The sequence below is a fragment of the Oryx dammah genome, unplaced genomic scaffold, assembly GCF_014754425.2.
Source record: "Oryx dammah isolate SB20612 unplaced genomic scaffold, SCBI_Odam_1.1 HiC_scaffold_12, whole genome shotgun sequence".
In the NCBI taxonomy this organism is placed as follows: domain Eukaryota; kingdom Metazoa; phylum Chordata; class Mammalia; order Artiodactyla; family Bovidae; genus Oryx; species Oryx dammah.
This window is the reverse complement of record NW_024070196.1, coordinates 5,184,617-5,201,347: the sequence shown is the minus strand read 5'-3', so window position 1 is coordinate 5,201,347 and position 16,731 is coordinate 5,184,617. Positions and strand designations below refer to the sequence as shown.

At 43.3% G+C, this 16,731-nt stretch overlaps 1 protein-coding gene across 1 annotated transcript in view; it reads right to left on the bottom strand.

Annotated features, from left to right (window-relative positions):
• The window catches only part of FBXW7 (F-box and WD repeat domain containing 7), a 221,866-nt gene extending 206,618 nt beyond the window's left edge, over positions 1-15,248 (bottom strand). Inside the window, exon 1 of the mRNA XM_040251447.1 lies at positions 14,905-15,248. The gene's annotated coding sequence lies outside the window, so the exon portion shown is untranslated. The remainder of the gene's footprint in view (positions 1-14,904) is intronic.
• Positions 15,249-16,731: the final 1,483 nt, after the last annotated feature.

Sequence of the window (16,731 nt, the reverse complement as noted above, 5' to 3'; positions counted from 1 at the left end):
TTTAAGACCAATATCCAGGTTTAGCTCTTTTTAAGGTAACAAAATAAAATTTAAAAGTATTTAACTCCCATAATGAATAAAAACAGTACACAGATGTCAAGACTGTGTTCTCACTATACTGATTAAATGTAACATACCTCTAAATAAACTAACTGGGTAAGGAATAGTCCTGTACATAGTATGAGAAGGAAGGAAAAAGTAATTTTTTAAAAAAATAACAAACACTATCTCAGGAAACAAAAACTTTAAAAAATCACATAAAAATAAACTAAATATCTATCAACTTATATAATTTATATGTTAGAGATTAGCAAGTGTTGATTCTCAAATTATCTGCTATACCTTCCAAGCATACTAAATCATAAGTTTTCAAGTCCTAAACAACATAATTTTGAGGCTCATCCCCTAAACAAGAATCTCTTTCAAAAGATTCAACTCTTAACTACAAAACACATTTTACACATAGAAAAAAACTAAAAATCACTTTGCTCCATGATCTTTTCAGATTTTACCTATATTGATTTCTTCTATTGCTAAAGATGTATCTAAGACACCTGTCCTGATGGTGATACCAAGAGCAAGATTAAACTTAATAAAAGATGTAGGTTAAGGCAAGCGGAGAAGGCAATGGCAACCCACTCCAGTACTCTTGCCTGGAAAATCCCATGGACGGAGGAGCCTGGTAGGCTGCAGTCCATGGGGTCGCAAAGAGTCGGACACAACTGAGCGACTTCACTTTCACTTTTCACTTTCATGCATTGGAGAAGGCAATGGCAACCCACTCCAGTGTTCTTGCCTTGGGAATCCCAGGGACGGGGGAGCCTGGTGGGCTGCCATCTATGGGGTCGCACAGAGTCGGACACGACTGAAGCGACTTAGCAGCAGCAAGGCAAGCTACTTAAATCACAAGTTTAAATTTTATAATTATTTTGTATAAGGAACATGAACCTGGGAATTGCTTCTCCACGAGTCTATCTGGCTCGTTCCTTCTAACATCTGTGCAGGATGAAATCCCATGACCTTCACCTCCTACCTCAGTACTGCCAGTCACTCCTCCACTGAAACTTAGAGGTGGCAGCACAGCAATTAAAAGCAGAGACCACAGAGCTGACGGCTCTGGATTTGAAACCCAGGTCTGCAGGTTCAAACTGCTAGCTATATGTTCTTAGAAAAGTTTCTGAAAAAAAAAAAAAAAAAAAGAAAAGTTTCTGAAGCTGTTTCTTCTGCCATGAAACTGGCTTATTACTACCCATGCATAGGGACTGTTGTGAGGAATAAATTTAAAAAGCAGTAAAAATCCTTGGCACAGTGCCTGACATATAGCACACATTCAGCAAATGGTAACAATGATAATCAAAACAATGACTGTCAACAGAAAGACAGACACCACATGCTATCCCTTATATATGGCATCTAAAGCATGACATGAACGAACTTACCTACTAAAGAGAAACAGACTCATAGACATAGACGTCAGACTTGTGGAGGAGGCGGGGAGTGGGGATGGACCAAAAGTGTGGTGTCGGTAGATGTAAACCATTGCATACAGAACAGAAAAACAATAAGGTCCTACTGTACAGCACAGGGAAATATATTCAATATCCTGTGGTAAACGACAATGGAAAAGAATATGAAAAAATAAATATATACATACATGCATAACTGAATCACTTTGCTGCACAGCAGAAATTAACACAACACTGTAAACCAACTAAACTTAAATAGCATAAAAAACAAAGGTGACAAAATAATATTCTTTTCATGTACAGCCTATTAAAAAATCTTCCCAGTTTATTTTTCTCTCTTCCACTCATTTCTTAACTTAATATACACCTACTAGGCTGTATAAATTGCCAATATCTATTGGATCATAGAAAAAGAGAATTACAGAAAAACATCTACGTCTGCTTCATTGACTACACTAAAGCCTTTGACTCTCTGGATCACAACAAGCTGTGAAAAATTCTTAAAGAGATGGTAATACCAGACTACCTTACCTGTCTCCCATGAAACCTAAATGCAGGTCAAGAAGCAACAGTTACAACCCAACACAGAACAACGGACTGGTTCCAAATTGGGAAAGATATACGTCAAGGCTGTATACTGTCACCCAGCTTATTTAACTTACATGCACAGTACAGCATGTGAAATGCTGGGCTGGATGAAGCACAAGCTGGGATCAAGATTGCCAAGAGAAATATCAATAACCTCAGATATATGCAGGTGACACCACCCTTATGGCAGAAAATGAAGAAGAGCTAAATAGCCTCTTGATGAAAGTGAAAGAGGAGAGTGAAAAAGCTGGTTTAAAACTCAACATTCAAAAAAATGAAGATCATGGCACCCAGTCCCATCACTTCATGGCAAATACAGGAGAAAACAATGGAAACAGTAACGGATTGTTTTCTTGGGCTCAAAAATTACTGCAGATGGTGACTGCAGCCATGAAATTAAAAGACGTCTGCCCCTTGGAAGAAAAGTTACAACAAATTTAGAAAGCATATTAAGAAGCAGAGATATTACTTTGCTGATAAAGGTCCATACAGCCAAAGCTAAGGTTTTCTTCAGTAGCCACGTACGGATGTGAGAAAGTTAGTTGCTCAGTAGTGTCTGACTCTTTGCAACCGCGTGGACTGTGGCCTGCCAGGCTCCCCTGTTAACGGAATTCTCCAGATAAGAATACTTGAATGGGTTGCCATTTCCTTCTCCAGGGGATCTTGCCAACCCAGGGAATGAACCCAGGTCTCCTGCGTTGCAGACAGATTTTTCACCATCTTAGCCACCACAGAAGCCCGGATGGATGTGAGAGCTGTACCGTAAAGGACGAGCGCCAAAGAATTGAGGCTTTTGAACTGTGGAGCTAGACTCTCGAGAGTCCCTTGGACTGCAAGGAGATCCAACCAGTCCATCCTAAAGGAGATCAGTCCCGAATATTCATTGGAAGGACTGATGCTGAGGCTGAAGCTCCAATACTTTGGCCAGAGCTGACTCATCAGAAAAGACCATGATGCTAGGAAAGATTGAAGGCAGGAGGAGAAGGGGACGACAGAGGATGAGATTGTTAGATGGCATCACTGACTCAATGGACTTGGGTTTGAGCAAACTCCAAGGGCTGGCATGCTGCAGTCCATGGGGTTGCAAAGAGTTGGGCACGACTGAGTAACTAAGCACACACGTGGCAGCCAATGTTAGGCATTTAGGGGGAGGAGATACTTCTTGAAAAATGAGGAAGAAAGAACTCTTGTCCTCAAAGAAGGGGACCAACCAGGAAAACAGAAAAATAGAAATAACTATGTTAAGTGCTATAAAAGCCACATAGATACCATGGGTAACCAGAAGAAAAAAACATCTGATGACGCTAACCAGGACAGGTTTCCTAGAAGAGATGGTAGTTAAGTGTTCGGTAAGTGTTTCACAGATGAAATGAAAATAATACTCCAGGCAGAGAAAATAGGAAGATGCAGAGACATACATGAAAGTTTATACACATGTACACATACACACACACAAAAAATGAATAAATATATACACTGCACACAGTATCAGTTTTTAGTTACAAGTGAAGGAAGTCAGTATTTATACAGAATCTAGCTAGCAAAGTACCTCATACTACAAAGATAATAACCAAATGAGAAACTGCTTAATGATAAAGCAAGATTTCCCAACCTTGGCCCCACTGACCTTTGGGACCAGATAATCCTTAGTTGCCAGGGTGCTGTCCTGCACAATGACTACACCTGGCCTCGACCCACTAGATACTAGCAGCACCCCCTCACACACGCCTCCCTGGCTGTGGTCACCAAAAGCAACCTCTGGATACTGCCAAATGGTCCCTGAGGCTACTGCTACGTGCCAGGCAGTGTTCCATGCTTCTCATTTATTCTCCCATTTAACCTGACATACTATCTTGTCATAGTATCAGTGAGGTAGCTTTTATTGTCCCCATCTTACAAATGAAGAAACTGAGGCCGAGGGTTAAAAAGCACGAAAAAAAAAAAAAAATCACAAAACCAGCCTGCATGGAACCCCACAACAGAGCTCCAGTCCCTACTATAAGCACCGTTCCGTTGTCTCTTATTCATGTCTCAGCCTTTTCCATCTGATACTTGAAAATATTTTAAATATTATCTGGAAGTAAAAGCTATAATAATCCACACAAGTGTAAGTTACATAAAAAGACTCAACCTCAACTCAGGACAAATTAACAAGTATTTTTTAAGCACTAACTGTATGTATGCCCAGTACCAACGTTAGGAACTAGAGTGGTTCAAAGAAAACAAAACTACATTTATTAAGGATTTGGCTCAGGACCTTTTCAACACCTTATCTCTCTGAAATCTCACAACATCCTGTGAGGTAGGTATTATCTTTTTTCTAAGAGAGGAAGCCAAGGTTCAGAATAGAAAAGTGGTCCCTGACCTAAAAAGGCTTACAATTTAATTGGAGATATAAGAAAAGTATTTTAAGACAGAGAATACCAAGTAAAATACCTCCATTAACACAGAGAAGGTGAGAAATTTAAAAAGAGCAGGAGGAAAGCTCCTTTGGGGCTCCCCTTGTGGCTCAGCTGGTAAAGAATCTGCCTGCAATGAGGGAGACCTGGGTTCAATCCCTGGGTTGGGAAGATCTCCTGGAGAAGGGAAAGGCTTACCCACTCCAGTATTGTGGCCTAGAGAATTCCATGGACAGTCCATGGGGTCGCAAAGAGTCGGACACAACCAAGCAACTTTCACTTTCAGGAGGAAAGCATATATCAATAGTTAGATTAGTCAGGGAATACTTCTTAAAAGAGGTTTCTAGTATCCCCTCTTTGGAAATGAAATGGATGAGCAAAATATGATAAGCTGGGGAGGAGTAACACTTCTGTAAATAATGTGAAACAGAAGTGTGGGGCCTGAAAGGAAACATGTGTGATAGCCAATTTAAGCAGTAAGCCAAGGAAATATGGAGTAAAAAGTTTGCCTTAAAACTGAGACCGAGCAGTAGCTGCAGCACAGTGAGACTGGATATGTGCTATTAGGGTGTTCCTGCCACAAAGCCTCTGAAGCACAGCAACAGGAGCAAACGCCAAAACCCACAGGTGAAAACTCGCAGGGCTGGTCAGTGGAGGCTCAGACACAGGAGGTCAAACACCAGGTTTCATAGGATGAGAGACGGCTCATCTGCTCTGCTCTTACGTATTCTGTACCCTTCAACCAGAATGTAAGTCTCAAGAGGGCAGGGATTATAACGTTCTGTTCACTTAGATCAGTGCTTGGCACAGTAAGTCTTCAATGAACATCACTGCTGAATAAAAGCAGTATTCAAAGTAGTGACATATTCAAAAACAAAGGTCACAAAGGCCTTCAGCAAAACAAAAATAACAGTAATAGTGTAATATTTATTACTCTTGCAACAATTACCATTTATTGAGCACTAACTCTGAGCCAGACACTGTGGTCCATTATCTCAACCGTCTTAACCTCTAAGAGAGAGGTACTATTATCATCATCTCAGTTTTACAGGTTCACATACTGAATAAATAACTTGCCCAAGGTCACAAAGCAGCACAGCTGGAACCTGGGTCTGTTAACTCCAAGGCCTACCTCCCATCTACTCTGTCACAGATATAGAATGACAAATACCCTTCTTACGCGAAGCTAGGGACATGTGGCCAAGGAGGGGGACGTGGTCCATGAGGAAAAACAATGGAACAAAACAAAAGAAACTCCAACATACTCAAAAACAGTATGTCCGCCCTCTCCTCTAGCAGGTACTGTGGAAATTTCCCCACCCTAGAATACACAGATTATCCCACACAGATTAAAACTTCAATGGTGTAAAGAATCCAGATGTTGAAAAACTAGGAACTAGAGTCAGTCATCTAATCAGCATTTCAAAGGGTGGTAGATAACAAGTGGTAACACCCCGTGTCCACAACCCAAAGAAACAACAGGGTGTGACCTCTGGCTAAGGCTGATCTCAAAACGTCCTGAGCCAGTCTCCCCAATCTGCTGCTTCCTTCCCTCCTTCGCTCTCTCTCTCCCCTCCTCTGTACATCCCATCTCTCCTCTCCTACTAACAAGCCTTTACAAAACTTGGAAATCTTTTGTTTCCTAAATTTCCAATATAGTGAGTTAAAATTTCCGTATTTCTCCTAAAAAAAAAAAAAGCCTACCTATGTAATATTCAGGTAGAAAAAAATATTCCCCACTTATTACAGCTGCATTCCAAAGGTTACATTATCAAAGTCACCCAATCAATGAGGAGACCACCAATCATGCAAAAGAAAGCTAATGACCCATGTATTTATTTATATAGCCTGATATCACAGACATAATAAACAAACAGGAAGAACTTAAACTCACTAGAAAGACTATGCTCTCCTCCCACCTATCCAGTAACCTATTCATCACCATAATTCTTTCTGAAAATGTCTAAAATGGAAAGAAGCATAACTCCAGAATTAAAACTCCAATTGCAACCACCAAAGAAAACTATTTAAAAGACTGAATTTGTTTTAAAATTAAAATATTCGTTAAATTACTTAACCAGAGATTCACTAATATATGTCAATCTAATTTCTGCATAAGAATGAGGACAAGAGTTGGCAAGAAAAACAGTGTTAAGGAACATATCTCAATCTTTTCTTTCTGCCTTCAGATTTTTTTCATACACTTATCTTAAACATACAGTTCTATTAAATAAACAAACTATGAAGACATAGGCAAACTGTTCTCAAAATAGAAATACTTTCCAAAAACAAAAAACTATCAAGAAGCATTTATTTCTTGAACTGGCCAATAGAACAGTGATTCTGCCAAGTAAAGGAAAAGTTACTTCTGAAATCTGATCCTGCATTTAATAAATATTAAGCATAAAAAGGGAATATCCCTTCCTCCCTCTCATCATTTTAGAAAAAGGAGAAAGCTAAAAATTTAGTGAAAACAAAATCACCTAAATAAAATTCCTTCCATCTTAATTTGAGATGTACTGATACAAATAAAACTTATTAAACTTTATGATTTTTTCAAAGTTTTTTATTCTCAAGTGTTAGAGACGGACAGTTAACTGTCTTGATAACCCAATTACATACTGCTATTTCTAAATGGACAATTTAAACCATAGTCACTTTCAGACATAATCAATAAATTATTCAAAAAAGAGTCCTTTCTAATCTAAGCACTATTGAGGTCTTTAGGGATAAATTCAAGTTCTAGTTATGTTTAAATAAGTCTTTCTTTTCTATAAATAATAAGACAGCAGTTCTGCCATTTAAGATTTTTTTAAATAAAAATGTTAATGAATCATATACTGTTTCAGATGCTTTTGAAAACACTGCAGAATTACTTCAGAATAATTTGTTAAACTCAAGGCTGAATTTAAGTGTTGGGCAATATAAAGCCTGACATTAGCCTTCTGTCTATGTTATACTTTAAAAGATCTTTACCATAGTAAGTTAACAGTCATGGGTCATCTTACTATATGCCAGGCACTGGAAGAGCTCCGCATATGTTTTACATTATCCCATTTAATCCTAACAACAACCCTGTGTAAGACACGTCCCAATTAACAGGTGATGAAGTCGATAGCAAAAGGCTAAGTAGCTTGTCCTAGGCCACAAAGGTAAGGAAAGCATTGCCTAACAGGTGATGACGGAGAAGGCAACGGCAACCCACTCCAGTACTCTTGCCTGGAAAATCCCATGGATGGATGGTAGGCTGCAGTCCATGGGGTCACGAAGTCGGACACGACTGAGGAACTTCCCTTTCCCTTTTCACTTTCATGCATTGGAGAAGGAAATGGCAACCCACTCCAGTGTTCTTGCCTGGAGAATCCCAGGGACAGGGGAGCCTGGTGGGCTGCCGTCTATGGGGTCGCACAGAGTCGGACACGACTGAAGCGACTTAGCAGCAGCAGTAGCAACAGGTGATGAAGTCGACAGCAAAAGGCTAAGTAGCTTGTCCTAGGCCACAAAGATAGGGAAAAGTATTGCCTAACTAACCAGGCTTCTGCCTCCAGAGCATCAATGTATTTTACGAGAGAAATGAGAAGCAAATTAGCAACATGCTGCTTGTTCCAAGTATGTGTGATAGTTTCTACCATTAGACAGTTCTAAGTTACCCACCATTATGAGTGGTGTTGGAGAAGACTCTAGAGAATTCCTGGGACTGCAAAGAGATCAAGCCACTTAATCCAAGAGGAAATCAACCTTGAATATTCATTGGAAGGACTGATGCTGAAGCTCCAATACTTTGGCCACCTGATGCAAAGAGCTGACTCATTGGAAAAGACAGTGATGCTGGGAAAGATTGAAGGTGGGAGGAGAAGGGGACGACAGAGGATGAGATGGTTGGATGGCATCACTGACTCAACGGACATGAGTTTGAGCAAACTCCGGGAGATGACAGAGGAAAGGAGGACCAGTATGCTGCCGTTCATGGGGTGGCAAAGAGTCGGACATGACTGAACGGCTGAACAACAACGTTAGTGGGGCAAGTCCTTCTCAGACCTAGAGATGTTGTGCAAATGTCTATTACTACCCCCTAACTGCCTGAAAAGCATGCCATCCTAAAAGTCTCACTAAGATACATACTTTCTTCCAAAAACAAACCAGCAATTTGTTCTGACACTTCACATCTGGCCTAACATATATTGATGGGTTCAGTATCTTGTCCTATGGTGAATCTCTCAGAAGAAACCCCAAGTGATATTAAAAATACTTTGCACCACTATCTTTTTAATAGTTCCTAAATTCCACAGCAGCCATGAAGGAGAATCTAGCATGACTCGTGTGCACACAGACACACACACAGCTCATGCAACCTCCTACCTTAAGCCACCAGATTTCCAGTAGCCAACCTTCAGCTGGAAAAAAAAGGGCAGAGGCGCAACAGCAAAGCAACAGAAACCGCACAATATCTGACTGAGCTACAATCTATCCCTTAGGTGAAGGGGAAGAGAGCAAAAAACAAGATACCAAGCAATAACATCTCTTGCGCATTTTGTTCATTACTTTTCAACATCCAGCATTGCAGGAGAATACAACACAAACATATTTTCTTCTATTAGCTTACAGTTTTAGAGAAATGAATTGTTACTCAAAACTTTCTAAGGGAACATTTTAGAAAAACTGCTATACGTTCTGTCACTCAATATCCAGAATCAAGCACAGATATTCTCTCAAATATTTCGCAATTCTGACAATAGACTAGGAGGAATTGCTAACTATACATGTGTGTAAACGTGTAACTATTAGAAAATATATACCCCATAGTGTTCAGAAAAAATCAAGCAGATTTAGAAAACACTCTAAACCTGTTGTAAAAGGGATCAGAATACAGTATCAATGAGGTATCACAAGAAAGTAGCCAAAATCTACTACACTAAGGCATCAGACAGACTGGCTTGACACTGGGTGGGGAAAAGACACAAAGTAGAAATGTTTAACAGCAGGAGTCCATTATTTGGAAACAACTTTACTCATTTGTTGGTAATGACAATTCAGCTACAAGTAAAAAAAAAAAATTATACACCTCTCTTCTCTAGTCCACTGAAAGTGTCAACAATATAGAATATTTCTATTTGGAATATTTGCAGATAGGAGACAGACACCTTGTGTCTTTTAAACTGCCACTAATCCTCAAGCTTGAAATAAAAGGAAGACTTTCAAAAAGAGCAAAGAAACAATCCTCTCCTAATGAACAAGAAAGCAACCGTCACAGTGACCTTCTTTCTAAAAGGTATACTAAAATTGTCAGGCTGTGTGAAATTGTCAGACTCCTTTTTTAAAGGAAGAGGAACTGAAGTTATCAATTATATGTAGAAACATTACGTAAAGTAAAAGCAGGTTTGAAACTAAAAAGTGGTCATTACTGCAAGAATAATCCCTTCCCCTGCCTGAGATAAATAAGTCCTATGAAACCAGGGTGAAAATATACCACCATCCAATATTAACAAATGAAACAAAAGTTTTGATATTAGCTATGATGCAATGTTGAACAAAATGAACTGTCCTTTCTAAACAACACATTTGATATTGATTTGTTGGGTGAAATCTATTAACCCATGCTACATTTAACCTTAAGAACACAGCAAAACTTTTTAAAGTATACAATTAAGTGATTTAAGTAATCTGTTAAGATCTAATGCTTGAAATTAACAATTGTGGAGCCAGTAATTCTACCCACTGAAGGACATTGCAAAAGATCACCAAAGCTTTAAGAAACAGAAGGGTCAAACTTTAATGATCTTAAGGTTTGACAAGCACTTTCACCTGATTCAAACCAACCATGAACAATTCTAATTTTACATCTAAAGTAAATGCTCTACAACTTATTTTCAGAACCTTTCAAAATTATACCCACAAGTATCTTCAAAGATACTCCAGAGATGCTTCTGGCCCCGATATACAGTCAGTATGTCACCAGACGGCACCTTAGACGCTACGGTGTCTTTGAATGAGAAACCCAGCAGTCCCTAGTCTCTAGTTGCCTCTTTACAGATGGCACTGCCTCCGCTGCTCGGCCCATAGATTTCATCACTGCGGAGGCAAAAGGACCTTTGAACAGAAGACTCTGCAGAATCATTTAAGACAGCCTCCAAGAAATACATCTCATTTAGAAAACAGAGACCAGCTAAAATAGCCAGTCCCAGCTTTGTAGTGGAAGGAAGCTCACACTGCATGTTAGTGGACTTGGCAGTGTTTTACACCAGGGATCCTTAAACTACCAGCCAAACCCAGTCTACCTGCTTTTTATCTATACGGCTTTATTAGAACACAGTCACACACATTCACTTACATATTGTCTGTGGCTGCGTTCACACTTAACAGCAGAACTGAATCTTTGCAACAGAAACCATATGGTTCACAAAATCTAAACTATTTACTAACTGGCCCTTCACAAAGAAAAGTTTGCCAACCCCTCCTCTGCACAATGAGATGCTGGAGGGAAACACAAGGTTTCTCCAAGAACCACCTTCAAGTACGCAAATTGGGCTGCTGCTAACTACATGTGGGCTTGGGATCACCCAATGTTTAAACACACACACACACACACGACTCTTATTCATCCCAAATGAGTCCCGAAGTTGCTAAGGCAGAGCACACTGGCTACTACGAGCCCCATCTTCCCCACTGTCTTTACTAGTAGATCAAGCCAACACAAAAAGGCCCTTTAAAGTTCATCAGAACATGACTTCATCTGCAGAAAACATGTGGAAACTAGAGGGTGAGAAGAGAGGGCACACGCGGCACACACCCCAAGTCCTGGAGCCACCTCGGATGCGGTGCCCCGCCTGAACAGCTACGGCCATTCCAACCACTGCTCAGGGAGAGGCCAAAGCAGCTACCAAGACGGTGACCAAACTCAGGAGCACAAAAAAGCACGATAATGTACTTCCTACCTCATAATCCTTAATCTGCTGTGCTCCATAGCATCTGACTCTTATGAGGCCCCACAGACTGTAGCCCACCAGGCCGCTCTGTCCATGGCATTTCCCAGGCAAGAGTACTGGGGCGGGTTGCCATTTCCTTCTCCAGGGGATCTTCCCGACCCAGGGATCGAACTGCGTGTCCTGCATTGGCAGGTGGATTCTCTACTATTTCATCACCTGGAAAGGCCTTGCTAGAGAACACCCGACATGCAACTTTCACCACAAAAATTTTAAATATTTTTAATTTCTTAAAGATCAGTCTTCCAGTGTCTATAAATGCTTCGAAGATGTCTAAATTCTTTGCCAAATTGGTTTTTGCTTGTTTTTTAATAGAAAGGTTTTTAAGGCATTTTCAGCACACTGTGCCAACACAGGGATATCCCCTCCATTGTATGGGACACAAAGACACGCACCAACTGCAGCAGGGGAAGTAGCCTTCTCTGCCAGCTATTTTTAGCACCACTTCGTCATGTTAAAGACCAAACTTAGGATAATAATGAAAGGCAAACTTTTAAAAAGATGAATTGGATGAAACAGATCTTCCCTTCTTGTATAAGCTCCTTAAAAATTAAAGTTTATATATTCTTCTGAACTTAATCTCAAAGGACCTATATAGCCTATAAAAAGCTTGTTAGCTATTTCAAAGATAATCATATGCCCTAAGACTGAACTGGTGGCCATGTTTAAAGGTCATTCCTTCCTTTTCGATTTCAACTCTCATTCACTTTCAGTCTCATCCATTCTTTGTTCTACCTGTATCTTTGCTAAGAAATTCCCCTCCTCCCAAGTAAATGTACCCATTTTTCGGCTCATTCTCTCCATAAACACTATAGAGAAACCATAGTACTTAACAATGACTCCCAGTTTTCAGCATATTACTCATCATTTTACTGTTTTGAAACGGCATCGGTATTCAACTTTAACCCTAAAATTTAATGTCCAAAACAAAGTCCATTGCCCCATTTTTTAATTACTCTTTATAAAAAACCACTAGTACCATACTAACATATTGGAAGCATCTTCTTCACTCTTGCATCTGTTATAGCTCTTCAGTTGACTGTGGTGTAAAAATGTTAGTTCCCTAGAACACTAAAATCCTAATCCAGGTACAATGCCTCTTGGCCTAAAATACAATTTACCCTCAGTGGTCTAAAACTACCCTCTCAAAAACACTACTCTCAATTCATTCTTCGGACTGTAAACATGTATCCACACAAACGGGCTCTAAGCCTACTCGACAAATTCCCGCTGTATTCCCGTAAGTTAACTTCCTAATTACATTTGTCCCTCACACCCTCTAGTTCCAAGAGTTCAAAACACTTTATCTCCACCTGCTCTTTTCTTCCTAAAAAAAAAACACCTTCCCCCAACTGAGATACTCCAGTAAGTTCTGTTTAGTCCAACATCAACATTTCTCTAATGAAATTTGTACAAATAAATTTACATCTATAAGGTACCAAACAGCAGCGAACACAGTGGGCATGGATGGAAACTAGTCCCTTCTCCCTTTCCTACAATTCTGTGCAAGTTTCACTGCCTCTGCCACCCAGACACAAAAGCATCTCAAAGGCAGGGACCCCCAAATATTTTGCTGTTTTTTTGCTACTCAAATATGCAATAAAATATTACCATGATTTTAAACCAATAGTCAAAACAAGTCTTAAAGTTGTAAACAACTTTGATGGAGTATAATCTACGCTCAAATTACTTTGTTGTTCTGTCCTCCTTTCCTCCCCACCAAAAAGAGCCTATGCAAAACTACATTTCTCTTCCTCCTATCTTTGTAAAGTATGGAATACATGACTTCCTCAAGGTCACAAAATAACAGATCTACAGACATTCAGTGTTGACTCCACATCTAATATTACATACACTGCTCAATATTTTGATGTCAGTATCTATTTAAAAGAGAATTTAAGACTTCTAACAAAAGCATAACAAGAACAAGGCATACAAAGAGAAACAAAACACCTGGAGAAGTTCCAGAGGAGGGCAAAGTGATGATGCGGATGGAAGAAATTATTCTAAGACAGACAAAAAGTCAGGAAAGATGATGGTAAAGAGAAACAATCAACATCTGCAAAGCCAAACAGCAGCAAACACAGTGGGCATGGATGGAAACCAGTCCCTTCTCCCTTCCCTACAATTCTGGGCAAGTTTCACTGCCTCTGCTGCCCAGACACAAAAGCACCTCAAAGGCAGGCACCCCCAAATATTTTGCTGGAAAAGATGAACTCCAGCTTGTTCTAGCAATTCTTAAAACACAAATTTGGGATGTGTCTTGAAACTTGAGACAGGTTTGGGAGAAATAAATGAACCGTTACATAATTCAGGGGCTAATAAGCTTGTAGAATTCATTTCTTCAAAAGAGAAACAATTTAGGATGAAAAGTGTTTCAAGAAAGTTTTAAAAAAAGATCCTGGATGAAAAGAGCATAGATAACCGCATTCCCACAAAGTTTCTACATTCATTCCCACTAAGCCTCTCTCAGCAGCAGCTTCAGAGAGTGTGAGTTCATACAGCTGTTTGGAGGGGCCCTAATTCTTAGTAATGCCTATGTTCTGTTAAATAAAATTCCACCGTGCGCTTATAGTCTGTACAAATGTATGAAATGTTAATTACTTTCCCGCACCTTAATTTGGCACACACACATACCTAAATTACAAATAAAAGACTTTACAGACTTCACTTTTAAAATAAAGGAAGAGGAAAAACATTCTTCTTCAAAGTATTAAACATCAGAAGTTTCTCCTCACTGTATAGAGAAGCATGAGATAAATAAGCAAAGCTTCAAGTCATCAAGTAGGACATATGCTACTAAAAAATAAAGCACTTAAGGAAAAATTTAGTAACTTTCATAAACTGGTTAAAGTACTCAATTCTCTTCCCCAAATCAGTTGCGATTCATAAGAACTCAGAATTTCCTGAGTAACTGCAATCTGTTAGTGTCCTCCGGATACACAGGAATTACACCCAGGAAACGAGAAGGTAAAAAAAATAACTCCTATACCAGTTGCTCCTGAAATGAAATCTCTCAAAGAAGACTGACCAAAAAAAGTTTTACTTTCAGGGGTTCACAGAGTCAGAAGTTCCCACGTGGGAACCCAAATGAGTTGCCCAGGGCCAAAAACTACAGCGCAGTTTCCCACCCGGTGTACCAGGAAAAGAGATATTACAGAGATGTCCTTTGTGCGCACATAGACTCCGGCTTCCTCAATTTCCTTTTGCTAATTACTGGCCAGAAAGGTGCAAGTGTCCACTCTGAAGAAAGACAGAACGCCTTGAAGAGAAACCTGTGTGTATCCCTCGTACCCAGCGCTAAAGGTCACAAAACACAGGGCTGCCGGATGCCTCTCCCGGCAGCGAGGACTAAGGTACCCCTCTCATCTACACACTCCCAACACTCCTGGAAAACATCGGCCAAACTCCAGAGGACGCCCCAGCATCCTCCCCATTTCTATCCCCCACTCCCCTTCCCGGGGAACTCACACTTTAGAGAAGAACCGGCGGCGCTGAGAAAGCGGGCTGCTTCCTGTCCTCCTCGGGACCGAGGCGGCAGCCGCGGCAGCTCCGGCGCGTTGCTGAGCAAGAAGCGGGGCTGGGATCGCCAAGCCGGGCGGCCACCCGGGTCTCTTCCGCGCGGCTGGAGCAGAGGCGGCAGCGGCGGCCCCGCTTACCTCCTCTTTTCCTCTTCCTGGGTCTCTTCAGGCTGGGTCTTCTGCTCGTCCCGGGCCACTTCTCCCCGACAGTCCCGTTTGGGAGGCTCCGGATTTTTGTCTTACAAAGTTTCTTCTGGGCGGAGGCTGCGGCCGGCCCCCCGGGTCCCCCCCGGCCCCGCCGCCCTCGGGGCTGGGGCAGGGAGGGGGCTCTAAGAACTCCTCCCGGAGTCCTGCCGAGGAGCCGGGGGGCCGGCGACGGGCCGAGAACGGAGACCCCCCCCGAGGGGGCAGAGGGGCGGGGGAGGGAAGGGAAGGACGGCGGCGCCGGTCCCGCTGTCCCCGCCGCCCCGGCCGCCGCTTCACATCGGGGTCCCCGCCCCCCCAGCCGGGGGGCGTCTGCCCGGCGTGGAGCCCCGGCTCATGCACTCCGCGGCGAGATGCTACGGCCCCGGGCGGGTGGCCGAGGCGGCGGCGAGGTGGGGGACCCGGCCGGCTCCGCTCGGCGCCGCCCCCGCTCCCGGCTCCCGCATGTGTCGCTGCGGCTGGGACCCCCGCCCTCCACCTTGGGGGTCCCTCGCCCCGCGCCCCGGGACCAACAGAAGCTCCGGGCCCTCCTCAGCGTTCTCTCCCCGCAGAGCAGCGGACTAGTCCCGGCCCAAGGTAGCCACCTCCCTGCCCCCCAGCCACCGGCTCCGGCTCGGGCTCCGGCGTGTGCAGCCGCGGCCGCCGGCCGGGAAGGTGAGGGGGGGAGAAGAGAGGTGGCCGCGGCTCCCGCCGGCCCAGGTCAGGGCAGAGGTCCTGGCGGCGGCCGGTGCACGGGCGCTGGGTCTCTCAGATGCTCCCTGGCTCTCACGCTCGCGGCGGCGGCGGCGGCGGCGGCGGTAGCGCCCGGAGCTCAGCTCGCTGTCTCCCTCGCTCAGTGCGGGGCTCTCGCCTCACTCAGAGAGAGGGGCGGGAGGAAAACGGCGCGCAACAATGACGCAAGTCACCTAGCAACCGCTCTCTCCCCCACCCCCTCCCTTTTCTCTCCGCTCCGAGGCTCACTCCCCTAGTCTTTTTTCACCTTTCCGACCACCCCGCCCTAGGCGCCTCTGGCGCGCTCTGATGACGCTCCAAGGGAAGAGGAAGTCGGGCTCGGCGAGCGGGTGGGTGCGCCTCGGGCCGCGGACTCGGTGTCGCTGCCGCCGCCTCTACGGCCGCGTCAGAACAGAAGAGAGGAAGGGGAGGAGCCGCGTGGAGCCTAAGCTGCCGCCTGAGCTTACCCCTGACCCGAGGGCGGTGGAGAGAGCTTGCTCTGTAGCGGTTTCCTTCAGAGCAGGTGGTGACTGCTCCTTGGGGAGCAAGGAGGAGGCCCAGGCCGCGCGGCCATGGTCCGGCGCGCACCACCCGAAGGTGAGGCATTTGGCCCCAAACGGGCCTTCGGAAAGCCCAGCTGCTCGAGAAGTTATCTTACAGCTTGATCCGCCGCACCTGCTCGAGGGCGCGAGCGCCCCACCCTTCCCCTGGTCTGGAGCGACACCAGCGCCCGATGACGCGTGGTCAGGCAGAGCAAATGTTTGATGAATGAATGAATGGCTCCCTCACTCGCGGAGCTCAGAGGAGTTTGACGAAAGTCCAAGCTCTTTGTAAACTGCGTAGCATTGTAAAGATGCGAGTT